This window comes from Lissotriton helveticus, chromosome 1_1, assembly GCF_964261635.1.
Source record: "Lissotriton helveticus chromosome 1_1, aLisHel1.1, whole genome shotgun sequence".
NCBI lineage: Eukaryota > Metazoa > Chordata > Amphibia > Caudata > Salamandridae > Lissotriton > Lissotriton helveticus.
In genome coordinates, this window is record NC_136057.1 from 1,290,061,104 (window position 1) to 1,290,084,368 (window position 23,265).

The following is a 23,265-nucleotide window of genomic DNA, read 5'->3' on the forward strand; positions in this document are numbered from 1 at the left end:
TCAGCAGAGCTGCTCTAGAACCAGAGAAGCAGGCCAGCAGAGCTGCTTTATAGCCATAGAACTAGGTCAGCAGAGCTGCTCTAGAGGCAGAGAACCAGGTCAGCAGAGCTGATTTAGAGGGAGAGAACCAGGTCAGCAGAGCTGCTTCAGAGCCAGAGAACCAGGTCAGCAGAGCTGCTCTAGAGCCAGAGAACCAGGTCATCAGAGCTGCCTTAGAGCCATAGAACCAGGTCAGCAGATCTGCTTTAGAGCCAGGGAACCAGGTCAGCAGAGCTAATCTAGAGCCTAAGAACCAGGTCAGCAATGCTGCTCTGGAGCCAGAGAAGCAGGTCAGCAGAACTACTGTAGAGCCAGAGAACAAGGTCAGCAGAACTGCTTTAGAGCCATAGAACCGGGTCAACAGAGGGGCTTTAGAGCCAGAGAACCAGGTCAGCAGAGCTGCTTTAGATCCAGAGAACCAGGCCAGCGGAGCTGCTTTAGAGCCAGAGAACCAGGTCAGCAGAGCTGCTTTAGAGCAGAAAACCAGGCCAGCAGAGCTGCTTTAGAGCCAGAGAACCAAGTCAACAGATCTACTTTAGAGCCATAGAACCAGGTCAGCAGAGCGGCTTTAGAGCCAGAGAACTAGGTCAGCAGAGTTGCTCTATGAAATGAAATGAAATGAAAATTGCACTTATATAGCGCGTAACTACCCGGAGGCCTCGCAGCGCTCTAGAGCCTAAGATCCAGGTCAGCAGAGCTGCTCTAGAGCCAGAGAACCAGGTAAGCAGAGCTGCTGTAGAGCCAGAGAAACTAGGTCAGCAGAGCTGCTCTAGAGGGAGAACCAGGTCAGCAAAGCTGCTTTAGAGCCAGAGAACCAGGCTAGCAGAGCTGCTTTAGAGCCAGAGAACCAGGTCAGCAGAGCTGCTTTAGAGCCAGTGAACCAGGTCAGCAGAGCTGCTCTAGAGCCAGTGTGCCATGTCAGCAGAGCTGCTTTAGAGCCATAGAACCAGGTCAGCGGAGTGGCTTCAGAGCCAGAGAACCAGGTCAGCAGAGCTGTTCTAAAGCCTAAGAACCAGGTCAGCAGAGCTGCTCTAGAGCCAGAGAACCAGGTCATCAGAGCTGCTGTAGAGCCAGAGAAACCAGGTCAGTAGAGCTGATTTAGAGTGAGAGAACCATGTCAGAGAGATGCTCTAGAGGGAGAGAACCAGGTCAGCAGAGCTGCTCTAGAGCCAGAGAACCATGTCAGCAGATATGCTTTAGAGCCAGAGAAGCAGGTCAGCAGAGCTGTTGTAGAGCCAGAGAACCAGATCAGCAGAGCTGCTCTATAGCCTAATAAGTAATAACTAGGTCAGCAGAGCTGCTCTAGAGCCAGAGAACCAGGTCAGCGGACCTGCTATAGAGCCAGAGAAACCAGGTCAGCAGAGCCGCATTAGAGCCAGAGAAGCAGGTCAGCAGAGCTGCTTTCGAGCCAGAGAACCAGGTCAGCAGAGCTGCTTTAGAGCCAGAGAACCAGGTCAGCAGAGCTGCTCTAGTTGACACTGACTGACTGACACTAACTGACTGATACTGACTGATTGACACTGACTGACACCGATTGACTGACACTGACGGACTGACACTGACTGACACTGATTGACTGACACTGACTGACTGACACTGACTGACACTAACTGACACTGATTGACTGACACTGACTGACACTGATTGACTGACACTGACTGACACTGATCGACTGACTGACACTGACTGACTGACAGTGACATTGACACTGACTGACTGACACTGACTGACTGACACTGCCTGACTGACACTGACTGACTACTCTCCACTACTCTACTATTCACTCTATACTACTCTCTACTACTATCTCTCTACTACTCACTCTACTACTCACTCTCTACTACTCACTCTCTACTACTCACTCTCTACTACTCTACTACTCTCTACTGCTCACTCTACTACTCTCTACTACTTACTCTCTACTAATCACTCTCTACTACTCTCTCTCTACTACTCACTCTCTACTACTCACAATCTATGACTCTCTCTCTACTACTCACTCTCTACTACTCTCTCTCTGCTACTCACTCTCTACTTCCCACTCTACTACTCTCTACTACTCACTCTTTACTACTCACTCTCTACTACTCATTCTCTACTACTCTCTACTACTTATTCTCTACTACTCACTCTCTGCTACTCACTCTCTACTACAGACTCTCAACTACTCTCTTTTTTTCTTTTTTTCTTTTATTGTTCAGCTTGAAAACTAATCAATAGCACAGTACCAAATAACATCATCATGGCAATCAATATGAATAACAAAATCTATACACAGACTACGATAAATAAAGAAAAAGCAAAATAGCAAGAAAGAAAAAAAAACAATGTAGCCCAGCCAGTTCATACAATTCAGCTTTTCAGCCATTGTGTAAAAGGAGCCCATATTTTCAACCCCTTCTCCCACCGCCTCTTGCCCGCCCCTAGGAACACAGCTGATTCCAAATTATGGAGAGCTAGAATCCCTGCTCTCCAATTTAAGAAAGTGGAGGCAGCAGGGCTGATCCATTCTGACGTTATACATAGCCGTATTAAAGACATAGCAATACATAACAGAGCAGAAACATGACTTGTCCTAGCAAACAAACCATCAGTTTCACAGCCAAATATTACTAATTCAGGAGATAGAACCACCGGAATTTTGAGACTTGAGTTGATAAATATTTGGACATCTTGAAGAAATGGATCAAGTTTGAGGCAAGTAAAAAACATATGTACATAATTAGCTGCTGCTAAGCCACATCTTAGACAGCTGTGACCCCCACTACCTCCCCATTTAGATATTTTGGCCGGGGTATAGTAAAGGTCAAATAGGGCCATATTTATTTATTTATTTATTTTGAAGCTTGTAGAGCGCACAGCTACCCCTAATGGGGGTGTCCCGGTGCTAAAGACAGCAACTAATGAGGTATGATAAAATCCAGGAAGATTAAGTGGACTGGATCAGGGAGAAGAGCCAAGTCTTAAGTTTCTTTCGAAACAGTTGCTCTGATGTAAGGAATCTAAGTTCCAGTGGCATATGATTCCAGAGTTTGGCGGTGGTCACTGAGAAGGCCCTCCCTCCCGTACGCGCAAGACGAAATCGGGGACAAAACATCAGGCGCAGATGATTGGATCTAAGATTGCGTGTTGCTTGTGAGAACTTCAGTCCTTGTCTCAGGTAGGCAGGACCGCGTCCATTGAGAGCTCTAAAAGCCAAGGTCAGAGATTTGAATTGGATACGTAATCTCACTGGAAGCCAGTGCAGTTTGATAAGATGGGGAGAAATAGAGTGGCGGTAAGGGACATTGCAGATCAGCCTGGCCGCTGAGTTCTGCACCATCTGGAGTCGATTAATGAGATACATCGGAGCTCCCACATACAGGCTATTGGCGTAGTCCAAGTGGGATGTTATGAGGGTATGGACTACTATTTTATGAGAATCGAGTGGTAGGAAAGGGATAATTTTTTTAAGCATGCAGAGTTTTCTGAAACAAGCCGCCGAGACTTTATTAATTTGGGTCTTACAGGAGAGGGCTGAGTCAAATTGAAAGCCAAGGTTACGGGCAGATTGGACGGGAACAGGGGGGGATCCAGTTCAGCAGGCCACCAGAGGCCAGTAGGGATAGGGGATTTCTGTCTTATCCGTGTTGAGTTTTAAGTTATTTGATGACATCCTAGAGGCAATATTCACCAGACAGTGGCGAAAGTTTGACAGAGAGCTTTCAGAGTGATTCTTAAAGGAAAACACAAGCTGAGTGTCGTCGGCATAAAAGATCACTCGACGCCCCATGACTCCACCACTTTTGCCAAGGGCTTCAGGTATACGTTGAACAGGAGAGGGCTGAGAGCAGATCCCTGCGGGACCCCCCATGTCAACGGTTTCTTGGTGGAGAAGAAGGAGCCCAGCATTACTTGTTGAACTCGATCCGTGAGGAAAGACTTAACCCAGGCCAGCAGGGTCCCACCTACTCCCACCTCCTGAAGCCGAGTTATCAGAGTTTCATGGGAGATGGTATCAAATGCTGCGGATAGGTCGATGAGGACCAACATGGTCTCCTCTCCCCGATCCGTGCACTCCCAAATAGACTCGGACACTTCTAGTAAGGCTGATTCCGTACTGAAGTCCGGCCTAAAATCTGACTGAGAGTCATGGAGGAGCAGATTTGATTCAAGATAGTCGGACAGTTGTTCTTGTACCGCTTTCTCAAGTACTTTGGCTGGCTTGGGGAGGAGAGAAATTGGTTGGTAGTTGCTAAGACAAGTGGGATCCATACCAGCCTTTTTTTGGATGGGAATCAGCAGTGCGTGTTTCCATACAGAAGGGACGACTCCCGATTGCAGGGAGGTATTCCAGATTTCGAGCAAGGGATTAATGATTAGCGGGGCAAAATCATTTAGGATCAGTGCCGGGGCTGGGTCAAGAGGTGAACCTGATTTACATTTTAGAAATAGAGTCAGGGACTGCTCTTTAGTCAGGGGTTTGAAGGAAGTGAATACTTTAGTGCATGAGGAGTCAAGATGCAGACTAACTTCTGTACGATTCAGACGAATAGTTGCCGTGATATTAGCAATTTTTTCAGAGAAAAAATCTGATAGGCCTTCACTGAGCAGTTGGCTGGGGATGACAGGAACGGACAAAGCAGCCGGGTTTGTGAACTCTTTAACAATGTTAAAGAGGGTCTTAGTGGCGTTTTTCGCGCCAATAATTTTTTCTGCGAAGTGCAGACTCATAGTATTGCGTTTGAGTTTATGAAACTCTTTAAGAGCCCGTCTATAGAGGGATTTGTCAGCTGGGTCAAAGGTACGGCGCCAAAGGCGCTCCAATTTTTTGCACCTGCTTCGATTTTCCCTTAGTTCCTGAGTAAACCAGGGAGCTGACGGTTTAGATCTGCAGGAGGTAAGGGTCTGCAAGGGCGTGACTCGTTCAATGGCGGCTGTTAGACCTGGCATCATTGGCATGAGTCTCTCCTCCATTTTTTCCGTTTGCCTCCTCTGTTTACGATGTTTTTGCTGGTATATGCTTTGGGCACTGTGCCACTGCTGATCAGTGTCACAGTGCAAGTGCTCCCTATGTGAAATTGCTGTATTGATTTGCTTCCATGTTTGGCTTATTTGGTTTACTATCAGTCCCTAGTAGAGTGCACCAGGAGTGCCAGGGCTTGTAAATACAAATGCTGCTAGTGGGCTTGCAGCACATGTTGTGCCACCCACAAGAGCGGCCTAGTAAAAGTATGTCTGAAGGTCTGCCATTGCCAGACCACGTGCAGTCTGACTGTCACGAAGACTGCGCAAGTACACCTACTTGCCAGTCCCTAAACCTTCCCTTAACTTCATGTTAGTCACCCCTATGGTAGGCCCACGGGCAGGGTGCATTGTAAGCATAAGGTAGGACAAGCCTGACAAGGTTGGCATGTCCTAATAGTGAATTACAGCCATAGTCGTTTTTCACTATTGTAAGGTAACCTGCTCTCCATCAGTTAGAATGGGCTGCCAGGATTATTAATGTTATAATCCTAGCGGGCTCGGGGAGCATGGTGCAATGTCGAGTTTGGTATCCCTGAACTCAGGGTTTAATAACGCATCCGTTTGTGTGGATGGTTTTTGGACTCTGTGTTTGAAAATAGCACTTTTAGAAAGTAGCTATTTTCTTGTCTAACTGTCTACCGGTCTCTGCTGGTTCTGGTGTGTGTGTGACAGGAGCTGGGTGGCTCCAGAGAGTCTGAATGAGTCAGTGTGGGATGAGTGGGGCATTTGCATTGAGAGTAGGGGAAGAGTAGCTCTTGATAGCCTGCCCTGCCTGATACAATGTTGGCTCCGCCCCCCTGCCAGGCGACTGATGACTCTGTGCTTGCCTGGGACTTTCCTGGCCCGCCTCCTGCCGGGCAGCTGATGGCCCTGCCCCTGCCAGTGACAATGCTGGCTCCGCTCCTGCTGAGCGGCTGAGGACTCTGCCCTGCCCAGTGAATAGACCAGGTGCTCTGGCCTGGCAACACCCACAACAAACCCAGGATGGGGGGAATTTCCCCTGCATGGACAAAGGGATCAAAGCCAAAAAGGGGTATAAGAGAAGGACCCCTGAACCAAGAAATCAGATCACTTCTGACAAGGAAACCTAAACCAAGGACAAGAAGCCTGCTGATCTAAGGACTGCCTACCCCTTCTGCCAGAGTGCTGTTTGTTGGGGGAATCCTGCATTGCTTCTTTATTTTTGCCAAGGAACCAGGAGAGAGGAACTTTTGTGTGTACTCTCACTCTTTGCTGAGAAAATCTCCAAGGGCTGGAAGAGTGCCAGTCTCCTGTTGAAGTCACAGGGCTAAAGGACTTCATCTGTTAAAGTGCTATTTGCTGGAGTTTGTGAATCCAGCACCTCTGAAAGAATCCAGCAATCTCGACGCCGACGGACGCCGCCGAATCCAGCTCGACATCGTGAGTAACGGCTCCAGTGTCCCGCTTCCTCGACGCCGGCCGCCGGGCCCGATCGACGCCAGCAGCAACGCCAGTGAGTAGTGAGTTCGGCTCCAGCTCCAAGTGACCCCGTGTCTGCACCGCCGCTGATCGCATCGACTTCGAGCCCTCTCGACGCCGTGAGCGCTGCTCACTCTTGCAACATCGACATCGACGACGCCGTATCCCGCCTCATCCCGTGAGCGCTGCTCCCGCCTGACTTCGGTCGACGCCGCTGCAGATCGCCCCGACTCCGAGGCCCGATCGACGCCGAAGACGCGACGCCGGACATCTCGACGCCGCTGATCATCGAGTGCTTCACTTTTCCAAGGTACTGTGTTGTTGGGGGTCTGTGCGACTCCGGGCTCGACGTAGCGCTCCTCGCGGTCGACGCCGAACCTTTGGATTAACTTTGCCTCGACGTCGTGTGACTCCCGTGTGGGTTACATTGTTGCCAAGAACTGTGTTTTAGAGAAGAAGAGTTGCTTTTGATACTAAAGACTTTGTGCTAAGAAGAAACCGTGCTTGAACTATTATTTTTCCTTCCAAGAGTATTTATTAAGATTGTGGTATATTTTTGTCGTTATTTGGTCTTGTGCTAAGCCTTATATAAAAATACTTATTTTTATAATACTACTGTGTCGTGTCCATTTGTAGTGTATTCACTTTATTACTGTATGTGGTCATAAATGCTTAACGCACTGCCTCTGAGATAAGCCTGTCTGCTTTGCCAAGCTACCAAGGGGGTGAGCAGGGGTTATCTAAGTGTGTGATCTCCTTGCCCTGACTAGAAAAGGTGTGTCCCTATTTGTCAGAAGTGTATACCTCTGCCAACTAGAGACAGCCGCTTCTAACATTGGTGGGTCAGCGGTGGGATTTTGAACTTTGCATTTATGACCCATGTGCAGTGATTAGTGTGCGCTACATAGTGAAAGCAGACCATAGCGCAGCCACAATCTGTTTTGGTTGGATATTCTATTTTTGTTCTCCGCTTTTCCTGAAGCTTGATTTTTGAAACTGCCAGTTTTGACCATGAGTACTGCTGGAAGCACTACACCTGTTGTTGCTGTTGTGGAGGAATTTGATAGGAGTAAGATAAATGGTTATTCCTTAAAGGAGCTGAAACACTTTTGCAAACAATTGAAAGTCCCTACTCCAGGCCTCTCCAAGAAAGCAGAATATTTCAAAGCATTGGAAGCCTGGTTAGAGGCCAGAAATCCCTCTGATCCGGTGGTGGGACCGACAGAGGAAGGGGAGGAGGAAGTGCCCGTGACTGGGCCTGTATCCCCTCCTGGCAGCAGTGTTTCCTCCAAAGGTCTTTCCCCTGAAGAAAGAGAAGAAAGGGCGAAGGAGCGAGCCTACAATGTGGAAATGGCAAAACTTAAGATAAATGGGCAGTTGGAGATAGAGAATGCAAGAGGCAGGAGAGAAGCTGATTTGGAGATCAAAAGATTAGAGTTTGAAAGAGAGAAGTTAGCTTTTGAGCGTGAGAAAATGGTGAGGGACATGGAGCTCAAAGCTAAGGAGTTAGAATTGAATCCCTCTGGTGGCAGCGTCCCATCTGTGCCTGCAGAAAGTAGGTTTTATTTTCCCAAAGATGTGATCAAAGATTTTCAGAAGAATGAGGATATTGGTCAGTGGTTTAAAGCATATGAGTTAGCATTGTTGGCCCACCGGGTCCCTGAGAAGGATTGGGGAGCGGGGTTGTGGGGTCGCTTTGTGAATGAGGGAAGAGATACCCTGTTAGACATGCCTGTTGAGAATAGGACGTCTTATGCTCATATGAAAGATGCTTTAATGTTAAGGTATGGCCTCACCCCAGAAAAGTACAGACAGGCCTTTAGAGAATGTAAGAAGTTGCCTGGTACCACGTGGGTGGAGTATGTGTCATATTTTTGCAGAGCCATGGATGGTTGGGTAAAGGGCAGCAAAGTGGAAAGTTATGATGCTCTTTATGATTTGTTTGCTTGGGAGCACTTGTCTAATAACTGTTTTCCAGAGCTGCGCCAGCACCTTATTGATAGCAAGATATCTAACCCTAGAAAACTTGCTGAAGAGGCGGACCGCTGGGTCAGTACCAGGGTCCACAAGGGTCCAGTGGGAGACTCAGCCAAAGGTGGGCAGGGTCCCCAGCAGAAGAGTGGGGGGGACAAGGGTAAACAGAAGGAGTCCCAGAAAGGGCCCCAAAGTAATCCCCAAGGGAACCAAGGGAAAGGTTCCCAGCCTCCCCCTGTGAAGAAATCAGAGGCCCCGCCAGGTAAACCTGGTCATAGGGGCCCACTGACCTGCTTCGTTTGTAAGCAGGTAGGACACCGTTTTTATGACCCTCAGTGTCCCTTGAAGAAGTCTGGTGCACTACCCAGTGCACCACCCCGTCAGTTGGCTAGTGTAGCTCTGGGAGGGGAGGAGATGGTTGCCCATGGTGGGGAGGGTCCCGCAGAGATGTCCCTGGTCTCTCTAGGAGACATGGAATTGGTCCCGCCACCCCCTCTGCCTAGTAACACTAAAAAATATAGGCAGTGGGTGACCATTAATGGCCATAGAGTTGAGGCTCTCAGAGACACCGGAGCGAGTGTGACAGCTGTCAAGTGTCACTTGGTGTCCAGAGAGCAGGTTGTTCCCCACGCATTCTACCCTGTGATAGCTGCTGACAACTCCCAGAAAGAGTGTGAGGTAGCTCAAGTTTCCTTTGAATGGGGGGGAGTTTCAGGTACTCTTCAAGTTGCTGTAAGGCCCGCCATGCCTGTTGATTGTCTCCTGGGCAATGATTTAGAAGACTCCCCTTGGGCTAAGGTGGAGAGGGAGACACATTTGAAAATGTTGGGTGTGCCAGAGTGGGTGTGTGCAACCACTCGATCCATGACAGCAAGTAAGGGTGTTGATGGGGTTCTGGAGCCTGAAAGTATGGCCCAGGACCCGGCTGTGAAGAGAAGAGGCAGGGGGCGCGGGAAACCGCCCCCCGTAGTTCCCGTGGTCCAGGAGGAGGCAGACCTCGAGGGGGATGCCCTGGAACCCACAGGTGAACAAGTTGCCGAACTGGGAGACCTGCCCGAGCTGACCCATTGGCAGCAGGATGGTGGTCCCTCCAGGGAGGAATTCTGTGCAGAACAGAAAGTGTGCCCTTCTCTTGTGGGTATGAGGCAGCAGGCCTCAGCCCAAACCTCAGGTGATCAGTCAGGGTCACATTTTGTGTACTGGGAGAACGACCTCCTGTATAGCGAGCCTAAGGCTGCTGAGCCTGGGTCAGCCCGTGTGCTGGTGGTACCCCAGCGCTTCAGAGCCTTCCTACTGGGTTTGGCTCATGACGTTCCTTTAGCTGGACATCTGGGGCAGGACAAGACCTATGACAGGCTTGTCACCCATTTCTATTGGCCTCAGATGCGAAGGGATGTAGACATCCAGTGCAAGACCTGTCAGACTTGCCAGGCAAGTGGGAAAAGCGGGCGGAAGCAGAAGGCTCCCCTCCAACCTTTTCCCGTGGTCAGTACCCCCTTTGACCGGGTGGGGATTGACATTGTTGGGCCACTGGACCCCAAGACAGCCCTGGGCAACAGGTTCATCCTGGTCTTGGTGGACCATGCCACACGGTACCCGGAAGCCATCCCTCTCAGAACAGTGACTGCCCCCGTGGTGGGACGGGCACTAATGGGTGTTTTCTCCCGAATGGGGTTCCCCAGAGAGGTGGTGTCAGACCGGGGCACCAACTTCATTTCCAACTATATGAAGTCTCTGTGGAAGGAGTGTGGGGTAACTTATAAGTTCACCACTCCTTACCACCCTCAAGGTAATGGGTTGGTTGAAAGGTTCAACCGTACCCTTAAAGGCATGATCATGGGTCTTGAAGAACCAATGAGGCGTAAATGGGATGTCCTCTTGCCATGCCTGTTGTTTGCTTACCGTGAGGTGCCACAGAAGTCTCTAGGGTTCAGCCCCTTTGAGCTTTTGTATGGTCACCCGGTAAGAGGACCTTTAAGTCTGGTCAAAGAAGGCTGGGAGCAATCTCCCAGGAAACCTCCCCAGGATGTATACAGTTACATGCTGGCCTTTAGGAACCAGACTAGGCGCTTCAGGGATCTTGCTCAGGCAAATCTGGAGGCCAGCCAGGAGGAGATGAAGCGGTGGTACGACCAGAAGGCCACTCTGGTAGAGCTTCAGCCTGGACAGAAAGTTTGGGTCATGTCCCCTGTGGAACCTTGTGCGCTCAAGGACAGGTGGACTGGACCATTTGAGGTTGTGGAGAAGAAGAGCGATGTCACCTACCTGGTGGATTTAAAGTCTCCCAGGAACCCCTTGCGGGTCCTGCATGTCAACCGTTTGAAGCCCCACTTAGAAAGGTCCGAAGTGGGCATGCTCCTAGCTACAGATGCTGGAATGGAGGAGGAGAGTGAGCCTCTTCCTGACCTCCTGTATGCAAAAGAGCAAGATGGGTCAGTGGATGGTGTTGTCCTCTCTGACACACTGACCCCTGAACAGCAGCAGGATTGTCGCCATTTGTTGGGGCAATTCCCTGATCTGTTTTCCTTGATTCCTGGTGTTACTCAGTGGTGTGTCCATGATGTAGACACCGGGGACAGCACTCCTGTCAAGCACAAGGCTTACAGAGTGACTGACAAGGTCAGAGCATACATCAAGGAGGAGGTCTCCAAGATGTTTGCCCTAGGGGTGGTTGAGTCCTCTAGCAGTCCTTGGGCCAGCCCCGTGGTCTTGGTTCCAAAGGCTGCAGCGCCTGGTGCTTCACCGGAACTTCGGTTCTGTGTGGATTACCGAGGACTCAATTCAGTCACCAAGACTGACGCGCACCCCATCCCCAGAGCTGATGAGCTCATCGATCGGTTAGGGGCTGCCCGGTACCTTAGTACGTTTGATCTAACGTCTGGGTACTGGCAGATCACCTTGACCGATGGGGCAAAAGAGAGGTCAGCATTCTCCACACCAGATGGGCACTACCAGTTCCGGGTTATGCCCTTTGGGATGAAGAATGCCCCTGCCACCTTCCAGAGGTTGGTCAACCAGGTCTTGGCTGGACTGGAGGATTTCAGTGCCGCCTACCTGGACGACATCGCAGTGTTCAGCGCCAGCTGGGAGGAACACTTGTGCCACCTCCAGGAAGTGTTGTTGGCCCTGCGCAGAGCAGGCCTCACAATCAAAGCCAGTAAGTGCCAGATTGGGCAGGGTTCAGTGGTGTACTTGGGGCACCAAGTAGGGAGCGGCAAGGTGGCCCCCCTGCAACCCAAGATTGATACCATCCTGGCATGGGCACCGCCCAAAACCCAGACTCAGGTGAGAGCCTTCCTGGGTCTCACGGGTTACTACAGGAGGTTTGTCAAGGATTATGGTAACATTGTGCACCCCTTGACTTCGCTGACTTCCAGGAAGCAGCCACGACTTGTGAACTGGACTGACGCCTGTCAGACGGCCTTTGACACCCTGAAAACTGCAATGTGCACCGCACCCATACTCCAGGCACCCGACTTTTCTAAAGAATTTGTTGTTCAGACGGACGCTTCAGAGCATGGCGTGGGGGCTGTTCTAGCTCAGGTGAATGAAGAGGGCCGAGACTTACCTGTAGCCTTCATCAGCAGGAGGTTACTTCCCAGGGAACAGAGGTGGAGTGCGATAGAAAGAGAAGCATTTGCTGTGGTCTGGGCACTGAAAAAGCTGAGACCCTACCTGTTTGGGACTCACTTCCGGGTGCAGACAGACCACAGGCCCCTCAGATGGTTGATGCAGATGAGGGGTGAGAATCCAAAGCTGTTGAGGTGGTCCATTTCCCTACAGGGGATGGACTTCACGGTGGAACACCGCCCTGGCACAGATCACGCCAATGCTGATGGTCTGTCCAGATTTTTCCGCCTTAGTGATGAGGACTCCCTAGGGTAAGGGTAGTTCTCCCCACATTTCAGCTGGAGGGGACACGTGTTAGACCTGGCATCATTGGCATGAGTCTCTCCTCCATTTTTTCCGTTTGCCTCCTCTGTTTACGATGTTTTTGCTGGTATATGCTTTGGGCACTGTGCCACTGCTGATCAGTGTCACAGTGCAAGTGCTCCCTATGTGAAATTGCTGTATTGATTTGCTTCCATGTTTGGCTTATTTGGTTTACTATCAGTCCCTAGTAGAGTGCACCAGGAGTGCCAGGGCTTGTAAATACAAATGCTGCTAGTGGGCTTGCAGCACATGTTGTGCCACCCACAAGAGCGGCCTAGTAAAAGTATGTCTGAAGGTCTGCCATTGCCAGACCACGTGCAGTCTGACTGTCACGAAGACTGCGCAAGTACACCTACTTGCCAGTCCCTAAACCTTCCCTTAACTTCATGTTAGTCACCCCTATGGTAGGCCCACGGGCAGGGTGCATTGTAAGCATAAGGTAGGACAAGCCTGACAAGGTTGGCATGTCCTAATAGTGAATTACAGCCATAGTCGTTTTTCACTATTGTAAGGTAACCTGCTCTCCATCAGTTAGAATGGGCTGCCAGGATTATTAATGTTATAATCCTAGCGGGCTCGGGGAGCATGGTGCAATGTCGAGTTTGGTATCCCTGAACTCAGGGTTTAATAACGCATCCGTTTGTGTGGATGGTTTTTGGACTCTGTGTTTGAAAATAGCACTTTTAGAAAGTAGCTATTTTCTTGTCTAACTGTCTACCGGTCTCTGCTGGTTCTGGTGTGTGTGTGACAGGAGCTGGGTGGCTCCAGAGAGTCTGAATGAGTCAGTGTGGGATGAGTGGGGCATTTGCATTGAGAGTAGGGGAAGAGTAGCTCTTGATAGCCTGCCCTGCCTGATACAATGTTGGCTCCGCCCCCCTGCCAGGCGACTGATGACTCTGTGCTTGCCTGGGACTTTCCTGGCCCGCCTCCTGCCGGGCAGCTGATGGCCCTGCCCCTGCCAGTGACAATGCTGGCTCCGCTCCTGCTGAGCGGCTGAGGACTCTGCCCTGCCCAGTGAATAGGCCAGGTGCTCTGGCCTGGCAACACCCACAACAAACCCAGGATGGGGGGAATTTCCCCTGCATGGACAAAGGGATCAAAGCCAAAAAGGGGTATAAGAGAAGGACCCCTGAACCAAGAAATCAGATCACTTCTGACAAGGAAACCTGAACCAAGGACAAGAAGCCTGCTGATCTAAGGACTGCCTACCCCTTCTGCCAGAGTGCTGTTTGTTGGGGGAATCCTGCATTGCTTCTTTATTTTTGCCAAGGAACCAGGAGAGAGGAACTTTTGTGTGTACTCTCACTCTTTGCTGAGAAAATCTCCAAGGGCTGGAAGAGTGCCAGTCTCCTGTTGAAGTCACAGGGCTAAAGGACTTCATCTGTTAAAGTGCTATTTGCTGGAGTTTGTGAATCCAGCACCTCTGAAAGAATCCAGCAATCTCGACGCCGACGGACGCCGCCGAATCCAGCTCGACATCGTGAGTAACGGCTCCAGTGTCCCGCTTCCTCGACGCCGGCCGCCGGGCCCGATCGACGCCAGCAGCAACGCCAGTGAGTAGTGAGTTCGGCTCCAGCTCCAAGTGACCCCGTGTCTGCACCGCCGCTGATCGCATCGACTTCGAGCCCTCTCGACGCCGTGAGCGCTGCTCACTCTTGCAACATCGACATCGACGACGCCGTATCCCGCCTCATCCCGTGAGCGCTGCTCCCGCCTGACTTCGGTCGACGCCGCTGCAGATCGCCCCGACTCCGAGGCCCGATCGACGCCGAAGACGCGACGCCGGACATCTCGACGCCGCTGATCATCGAGTGCTTCACTTTTCCAAGGTACTGTGTTGTTGGGGGTCTGTGCGACTCCGGGCTCGACGTAGCGCTCCTCGCGGTCGACGCCGAACCTTTGGATTAACTTTGCCTCGACGTCGTGTGACTCCCGTGTGGGTTACATTGTTGCCAAGAACTGTGTTTTAGAGAAGAAGAGTTGCTTTTGATACTAAAGACTTTGTGCTAAGAAGAAACCGTGCTTGAACTATTATTTTTCCTTCCAAGAGTATTTATTAAGATTGTGGTATATTTTTGTCGTTATTTGGTCTTGTGCTAAGCCTTATATAAAAATACTTATTTTTATAATACTACTGTGTCGTGTCCATTTGTAGTGTATTCACTTTATTACTGTATGTGGTCATAAATGCTTAACGCACTGCCTCTGAGATAAGCCTGTCTGCTTTGCCAAGCTACCAAGGGGGTGAGCAGGGGTTATCTAAGTGTGTGATCTTCTTGCCCTGACTAGAAAAGGTGTGTCCCTATTTGTCAGAAGTGTATACCTCTGCCAACTAGAGACAGCCGCTTCTAACAGCGGCCGTAAGGTCTTTATTAAATATAGATACCGCTTCATTGAGGTTGACTGGGAATGAGTATAAATTATTCTTATACGTTTTCTCCAAGGCATTAAGTGAGACCTTATGCCATTTTCTGCCTTGTTCTCTAATGGCAGATTCCCTCTTAGAAGGCTGGAAAATGGGCACTTCGAACGGGATCAGAAAATGATCGGACCATGTCAAAGGGGTGGAGGGAAGTATCTTCAGCTCCATCCAGTTAGAGAAGATCAGGTCAAGGGTATGTCCAGCTGAGTGTGTGGGGCCCCTAACCCATTGGGACAGGTTCAGACTTTGCATGGAATCTAAAAGAAGAGTAGCTCGAGAGCAGTCAGGTAAGTCCACATGATGGTTAAAGTCTCCCAACACCGTGAAATGCGGATGTTTGAGAGAGAGGTCAGCAATAACTGCTAATAGTGTCGATATGGAAGGCTGTGGGGTCTTAGGAGGGCAATAGACCAGGACCCCTGAAAAGATGGGCGTGATGGTCTCTGAAATAGAAAAGTAAAGTGCCTCTATGGGCCCTAAGTCCAGGATTTTCCTGGAAGTAATTGTCAGATGGGACTGTAAGATAACCGCGATTCCGCCTCCGGGTCTAGAGCCTTCCCGGCTTACTCCTGTTAGGCGATATCCTGGGGGCAAAGCAAGGGAAATGTCTGGGTTAGAAGAGTCCTTAAGCCATGTCTCGGTAAGAAAAAAGTGAATCCCAGGACGATGATGAAAGCAGCAGCCAAATGTCAATAGAGTGACATGGCAAAGAACGACAATTCAATAATCCCATCGAGAAGGTTCGTATAGGGGAGGGAAGGATTTTTGTTGATGAAGGGGGACATTTTATGTGAGGAATGAGGGAGAAAGAGCAGCAGTTACATTTAAAGTAAGGGGGACTAACCAGTGGGAGATTGCACCGTGCCAATGGATTGCAGATTTTCAATCTTAAATCCAAAAGCTGCGATCTAGACCATGTCTGTCTCTGAACGAGATGGGAACCGGCAGCATGGTTGGCCCTAGGCCCGGAGCCGGTGCGGACGCGCGCAGACGGGCTTGCCTTAGGCGCGCCCGCTGCGCTCGTCCGCTGCGCGTCCGGTAGATACACATGATTTATAGGTGAGGGGGGACGTGTGAGGGGGCGTGACCTAGCTATGGTGGGCGTGGCCTGAGGGATCCCAGGTGATGGCGGCAAAAGTTAGATTGTATCCCGCAGCAGCGTTAAGATCCGCTGCGCGGGGATGCCCAGAGAGTGGCGAACAAGTGATAGTAAGTGCCCAGGGGGAGAGGGTCAAAAGTTATAATACACAATATTACACTTCAATGTTTTTAAAATAATGCAATCGTTCTCCCGGCTGCGCCTCAGGAGATTGCTGTCTCTGGCTCGCGCTAGCGTTCAGCACGCCTTAAAAGCTTTCGGCGGGGGCGTGGCCTAGCGATGGTGGGCGTGGCCTGAGGGATCCCAGGTGATGGCGGCAACAGTTAGATTGTATCCCGCAGCAGCGTTAAGATCCGCTGCGCGGGGATGCCCAGAGAGTGGCGAACAAGTGATAGTAAGTGCCCAGGGGGAGAGCGTCAAAAGTTAAAATACACAATATTACACTTCAATGTTTTTTAACATAATGTGATCGTTCTCCTGGCTGCACCTCAGGAGATTGCTGTCTCTGGCTCGCGCTAGCGTTCAGCACGCCTTAAATACTTTCGGCGGGGGGCGTGGCCTAGCTATGGTGGCCGTGGCCTGAGGGATCCCAGGTGATGGTTGCAACAGTTAGATTGTATCCCGCAGCAGTGTTAAGATCCGCTGCGCGGGGATGCCCAGAGAGTGGTGAACAAGTGATAGTAAGTGCCCGTGGGGAGAGGGTCAAAAGTTAAAATACACAATATTACATTTCAATGTTTTTAAAATAATGCGATCATTCTCCCGGCTGCGCCTCAGGAGATTGCTGTCTCTGGCTCGCGCTAGCGTTCAGCGCACATTAAATGCTTTCGGCGGGGGGCGTGGCCTAGCTATGGTGGGCGTGGCCTGAGGGATCCCAGGTGATGGCGGCAAGTTAGATTGTATCCCGCAGCAGCGTTAAGATCCGCTGCGCGGGGATGCCCAGAGAGTGGCGAACAAGTGATAGTAAGTGCCCAGGGAGAGAGGGTCAAAAGTTAAAATACACAATATTACACTTCAATGTTCTTAAAATAATGCGCTCGTTCTCCCGGCTGCGCCTCAGGAGAATGCTGTGTCTGACTCGCGCTAGCGTTCTGCGTGCCGTAAGAGCTTTCGGCGGGGGGCGTGGCCTAGCTATGGTGGGCGTGGCCTGAGGGATCCCAGGTGATGGCGGCAAAAGTTAGATTGTATCCCGCAGCAGCGTTAAGATCCGCTGCGCGGGAATGCCCAGAGAGTGGCGAACAAGTGATAGTAAGTGCCCAGGGGGAGAGGGTCAAAAGTTAAAATACACAATATTACACTTCAATGTTTTTAAAATAATGCGATCGTTCTCCCGGCTGCGCCTCAGGAAATGCTGTCTTTCAAGCCGTAAGCTCCCGGAGATTAGCACAGTGTTGGATAGTTCTAATGCCTGAAAGATATCCATACCAACCTTGCCTAACTTATTCTCCCATTTAATATTATAGGAAGATAGATCATCAGGGAGACTCAACAGTAAGTTTTGATAAAGCAACCCAAATCGTGACTTCCTCAAGATTAATTCCATAAGTGTAATCTTAACAAATAAGGTAGGGATTTTATGCAAAAGTTTATCTAAATAGCTTCGAACCTGTAAGTATTTTAAAAATTCATGCGTGTCCAAGGCAAACATATCTTTTATAAATAAAAAGGAAGCCATATTGCCCTCAAAAACTAGGTCCCTCAGAACAGTTAACAATACTAAGACAGGGGTATAGGGTAAGACAATTGACTGCACTACATTCACTTTCTTCTGGTCTAGTTACGTTTGTGGGTGCCAGAAACCTGAAGCCACATGCCCCTAGGCTTCCAAAGCTAATGCCCAAAGGCACTTTATGCTATACAACACAATGGTTCAGCACACCATACAATATACAGTAGCAATGTTGATCAAATTAATGATATCAGTAGGCCATGGAATTTTCTTTCTTGTTTTTATTCCAAATCTTCACACACAAGTAGCCAACGCGTTTCGTCTAAAATGAATGATTTTAAAATGTGTAAATTAATAAGCCATTTTATTGCTGATAAACACTGTTTGTAAATAATCTCTTTGTGATGCAGTATGGCAAAAGGCAGCAAACTGCTTGATGTTGTTGGTCTTAAAATAATAGAATCATCTAGGGCCACACAGTGTAAACAATACAGGTCTAATAAGGGAATACACTTTCACATCAGATCTAGTAAACAACACTGTTTATTCCCCGATCCAAACTGGCGCGTAAAAAATCCAACTTGGCAATTCGTTGCCCTCTTATCTAACAGTGTAAACATTAAACATTTTGGTAACATCATGTCTGAAGATTGCGCTATATATTTGGATCATTACAGTACTTTGTGGATTACAATTTCATAAGTATAGTGTATTTACGTATTTTGCATATTCTTTTTTTAACAAAACTTTGTATCCGAAAATAATATAATTCACTCAAAATTATTTACCATTACATCAAATTACGTAGGGGATTCCGTTAGTACCACACTAATCCTTAGAATTCGACATCGGGCTAAGAAATTTGTATTTTATTCCCCGTTCCAAAATGGCGCCCGAATCGGGAACTTGAAATTTGCTGCTGCCATACACAATGTTAACAGAAAACACTTCGATAATATCATGTCTCAATAGAGCATTACGTATTGATAATACTATAGTGTCATCAGGTATGGCTTTAAAGAGCATGTAGTATTGACCATCGTACTCCATACTTTATTTGTATAGAATTTCCTGTCTAGAATTCACAACTAAAAATAATGTATAATCCTTAAAATCGTTTCTATTAAATAAAATTGTATGGATTCCGCCAATACTATAAAATCGTTTACGATCTTTGGAAAATAAGGCTTAGTCCCCATAACATATATGCATTCTATGCACATTCTAAGATGGCGGCTGCACTTGCATGGACCGGTGCGGCCTCTTTTAATTGTGAGCAGCTGACACTTGTTTGCGGGCTATTTAAACTTGCCCACCCCGGTCAAATGCTCGAACTACCAACTCGAGGCTGCAACCGGGGAGAACCTAGATGTGACGACCATTCAAGTAAGTGATACTTTGGGAGGGCTGCTAAAACTTTTGCTGGTAGGGTGGCTATTCTAGCCTTTTTGGGTTCTTGTTTTAACTAAACTTTTAAATAAGGGTGGGTGCTCTCTTTCTTTTTTCTATGTTAGCAAACACTGCTTACTGCGGATTCAGGTTAAGGAGCAGTGCCGAACCGGGTTGCTCTCATTTCCCTTCCTGCACTTATGTTTCATTGCCGTAAAAAATAAAATAAAAGGGCGGGTACTTCTTTTCCTTTTTAGTTATGTTAACAAACACTGCTCATTGCGGTTTTGGGTTAAGGAGCAGTACTGAAATAGTGTGCTTTTGTTTTCCTTTTCTGTATTTATGGAAAATGTAATCATAATAGTATGGCCCTATACACCTAGGTCCTACCTGAGAACGTAATTATAATAAGATCACCGTCTATATGTCATGCATGATGATGACTTGTTCTTCTGGGGTTTTAAACCAGTTTTCACCCCATTTTTTATTAGGGTGAATACAGATATCACTGGTAAAGGATGTGAATAATGGCATCTTTCCAATCGCGCATCGACCCAAACAATATTTGAAGAGAACTGACTAGTCTATTTTAAAATAAGGTATGTGATGTGTCCGGCTAATAAACCATTGGTGAAACTATTAATAAATGTATAAAGCATAAAAAAACTTACACCCAATCCTTTTTCATAATAGGACATTTTTGCCATTAAATATTTTGAAGACTTGTCTCAATGATAAAGCCCTGGAACGCATAATCCGTGACGTAATTTTGATAATTTTCGGTAAAATATAGTCCTTCATTTACTTCTAGTTATGGCCAATCTGTGGACCTAGCCATAAAAACTTAGAAAACTCCTCCTTCTCTTCCTTTTACTTTAATAACAGTTCCCTGTCCAATTAAAATATGAAATACCTTTAGAAAAATCATTGTTTTAAAATGACACCAAGCCTTTTGCACTTTAAGCTCTTGCACAATACAGACTGTGGTATCTATTCCACTATTCAAAAGAGGATAAATTGTAAATCTTGTCAGTAGGCCATTTTTGTTTATGGACTGCGTAGTAAGCGCTTCAAAGATTTTTTACACTCATGTTGTATAAAATTTATGTTTTTAATTGTAATATAGCATTGTATAATATGTATATTTGTTTGTTGTAGCCCTGAAGAAGTCCTTCGGACGAAACGCGTTGACTACTTGTGTGTGAAGATTTGGAATAAAAACAAGAAAGAAAATTCCATGGCCTACTGATTTCATTAATTTGATCAACATTGCTACTGTCCCTCAGAACAGTAATGCCATGTAACCTCCACCTGATTGTAGTGTGATCTTGAAAAATGGAGGGTAGCAATCTAGCTGCTGCCAGGGGTGTGTAGTGATTAATGTTAGGAATTAACCATTTCCTACGAACCTTCCTTCAAACTGAGTGCATTGCTATGATGACCTTGAACTTAGTTTTTTTATAGTAGCTGGGTTTGAGTACCGACAGTAATATCCCTTGGCATCCTCTCTGACCAGTTATAAAGCAGCAAACTGGGCACTGACCACCCTCCTCTGTCCAGTGGCAGATGCATCCATTTTGCCGCCCTTCGGGACTGGCGATAGCCCCACAGAAACCTAGTGCAGCATCTTTCTGCACGGGCAAAACTTGACTGAGCAAATTCTAACGGAAAGGTCCTGAATATATATAACATTTTGGTAAAATCAACATTTTTAAGACGTTCCTTCTACCAAACAAAGATAGGTGCAAATTATCCAATCTGCGCAAGGTGGAACTGACCGTATCTATAATAGGTAAGATATTCATATCTGGTAACTTATCTACTGCAGTTGTAATTTTAATCCCTAAATACGTCGCACTTTGAACCACTCGCGCATCGGAGGGACCCATAGTATTGGATTGAACAACCTGAGTTTTCTGGACATTGAGGTTATAGCCAGAGAGCTGGCCATACTGTTCCGCTAAGTTCTTAATAGCTGGGAATGAGGATGAAACATTACTAGTTAACACAATGTTATCATTGGCGTATGCCAAGACTTCAAATTCATACGCATTGATCTTAACCGAAGATATGTTCAGAGAGAGCTCAATTTTATTTTCGGATCTATATGAAGAGCGAATAGCAGGGGCGATCAGGGACAACCATGCCTAGTGCCCCTGCTAATATCAAACGACCTTGAAAGCAAACCTGATATAGTTAAGGTTGCTTGAGCAGCAATATAGAATGACTGTAAGGCATAAATAAAACTTGGACAGAACTCCTTCCATTGCAAGACGTTCCATAACAACCCCCAGGCAACCCTGTCAAACGCCTTTTCGGCGTCCAACAGGATCACACCGAGGGGAGATCTTGTAACTTGGGCCCAGTCTAAAAGTGCTATAACACGGCGAACATGGTCCGCCGTGTCCCTACCGGGAATAAATCCGTGTTGATGTATAGAGACTAATAGAGATATCTTTTTGCACCATTAGAGGAAGGAGGGCTATCTGCACCCAATTTGAGGCTGTACCATTGGGTTTGTTTACTGCTGCAAATGAATTATTTGTTGAGAAATGATGTTTTAGAAACTCCACCTGGCTTTTATAGAATTCCGTCAATTTATGAAGTATTACTAGGAGAAAGGGCTCGGGGGCTCCTAACACGAGAAATTAATGTTTCATACTTTAAAAGGAGTAAAAGTAAAGTAATGCTAAGTGTATGGGGTACTTGGAAGGCGATACTGAAATTCCTGAAAATCCCGAAGATCAATGGTATGATTGACCTTTGGAGCTCAAGACCTTTTTCTCATCTTGGAGAGAATAGAAACAGCAGCTCATGGAAGGCGCTGGGTATTAGATATCTGGGGGATGTCATGTGTGGGGATGATTTACTGGAGTTCGATATTTTACAACAGAAATTTGGTATTCCGGCTACCCACTGGCTCCTGTATAATCAAGTCAAGCAGACGATTAAATCACTCAGACCGAGATTAGCATTACAGGAGATAAATCCTCTTATAAAGTATGTAATAAGTGGCGGCAAGAAGATCAAAGTAGGGTATAGTTATCTCTTGAAGGCGCTGGGTAATGATATTACACAGATAGAGTCTGCTTGGGCTCAAAGGATAGGGGATCCAAATGTAGACATAGATTACGTGCTCGTATTGAACAAAAAGGTATTAAGAGCAACTAATTTAAAAGCACAGCACTACAAGATGGTTTTCAATTTGTATTATACCCCTGCAAAGTTGTTTCAATGGGGGCTAAGAGATAACGATAAATGTCCAAGGTGTAATCAAGGCCCGGCGGATCTTCTGCATATCTTTTATTCTTGTCAGAATCTCACACTTGTTTTAACAGAAATGGAAAAATTTTTATCGGGGCTGCTAGAGTCTCAAATATCTCTATCCCCAATTATGGTTTTACTTGGTAGGGATGAAAACCTAGCAATCGGACATGAAGCTGAAGCATTTATTTTTCTATCCGTAGCTGTTTTTAGAATCTTAATTGCAGCGGCTTGGAAAGACCCGATTGCGCCCTCTTTTCAGATGTGGCTAACCAGGCTGCTGGGGATCCATAATATAGAGGAATGCCTATATAACTTTAAGGGTAAAAGGATGAAAGAATATGGTAAAAGGATTTGGGCTCCTCTTAGAAATTGGAGAGAACTAAGATGAATAGACAGTGAGTTGATGTAAGAATGATCCCCTTGTATTATTTGGACTGTAACATTCTTGAGTACTTTTGCTGCCCTTCTGCTGTTTGCCGAGATGTTTTACATATTAATTGTCTGATTTTATTATATGCAATATAGTTTATATCCATATGTGTCAATGTCTGATGGGATTCAGTTGGTATTTGTAAATTGTGTTATATTCCGATCCATCTCAATAAAAAAAAAAAAAAAAAAAAAAAAATAGAGACTAATAGAGATATCACTGACGCTAATCTGTGGGCAAAATGTTTGCAAAAATCTTGCTGTCTGTGTTAATCATTCATATCGGACGGAATGAAGCAGGGTCCAGCTCCGGCTTACATTTTTTTTTTTTAAAGGATGATAGTTGTATGACGCCAAGAATCTGGTATGTGACTGAGCTGAGCAATTGTTAAGAAGTCCTCCCGAATCTCAGACCAAAATCTACTGTAAAATTCCAAAGGAATATATTCCGGGCCGACCACCTTGCCCTAAGCCAATGAATTCAATGCTAATTCAACTTCGTCCAATCCTATTGGTGCGGAAAGAGCAGCATTCTGATGATCCTTAACTTTTAAAGTATTAAGCTCATGAACAAAGACCCCAAAATCATGATCTATA

General features: G+C 47.3%; 1 protein-coding gene and 1 long non-coding RNA gene across 2 annotated transcripts in view; both read left to right on the forward strand.

The window, feature by feature from the left end:
• LOC144822912 (hyaluronidase-5-like) overlaps nt 1-23,265 on the forward strand; it is a 329,502-nt gene that overhangs the window by 175,161 nt on the left and 131,076 nt on the right. The window lies entirely within an intron of this gene.
• LOC144822919 (uncharacterized) lies at nt 18,844-20,219 on the forward strand. Its single transcript, XR_013608716.1, has 3 exons — nt 18,844-18,969; nt 19,464-19,571; nt 20,131-20,219. It is a non-coding gene; the product is annotated as an uncharacterized LOC144822919 (long non-coding RNA).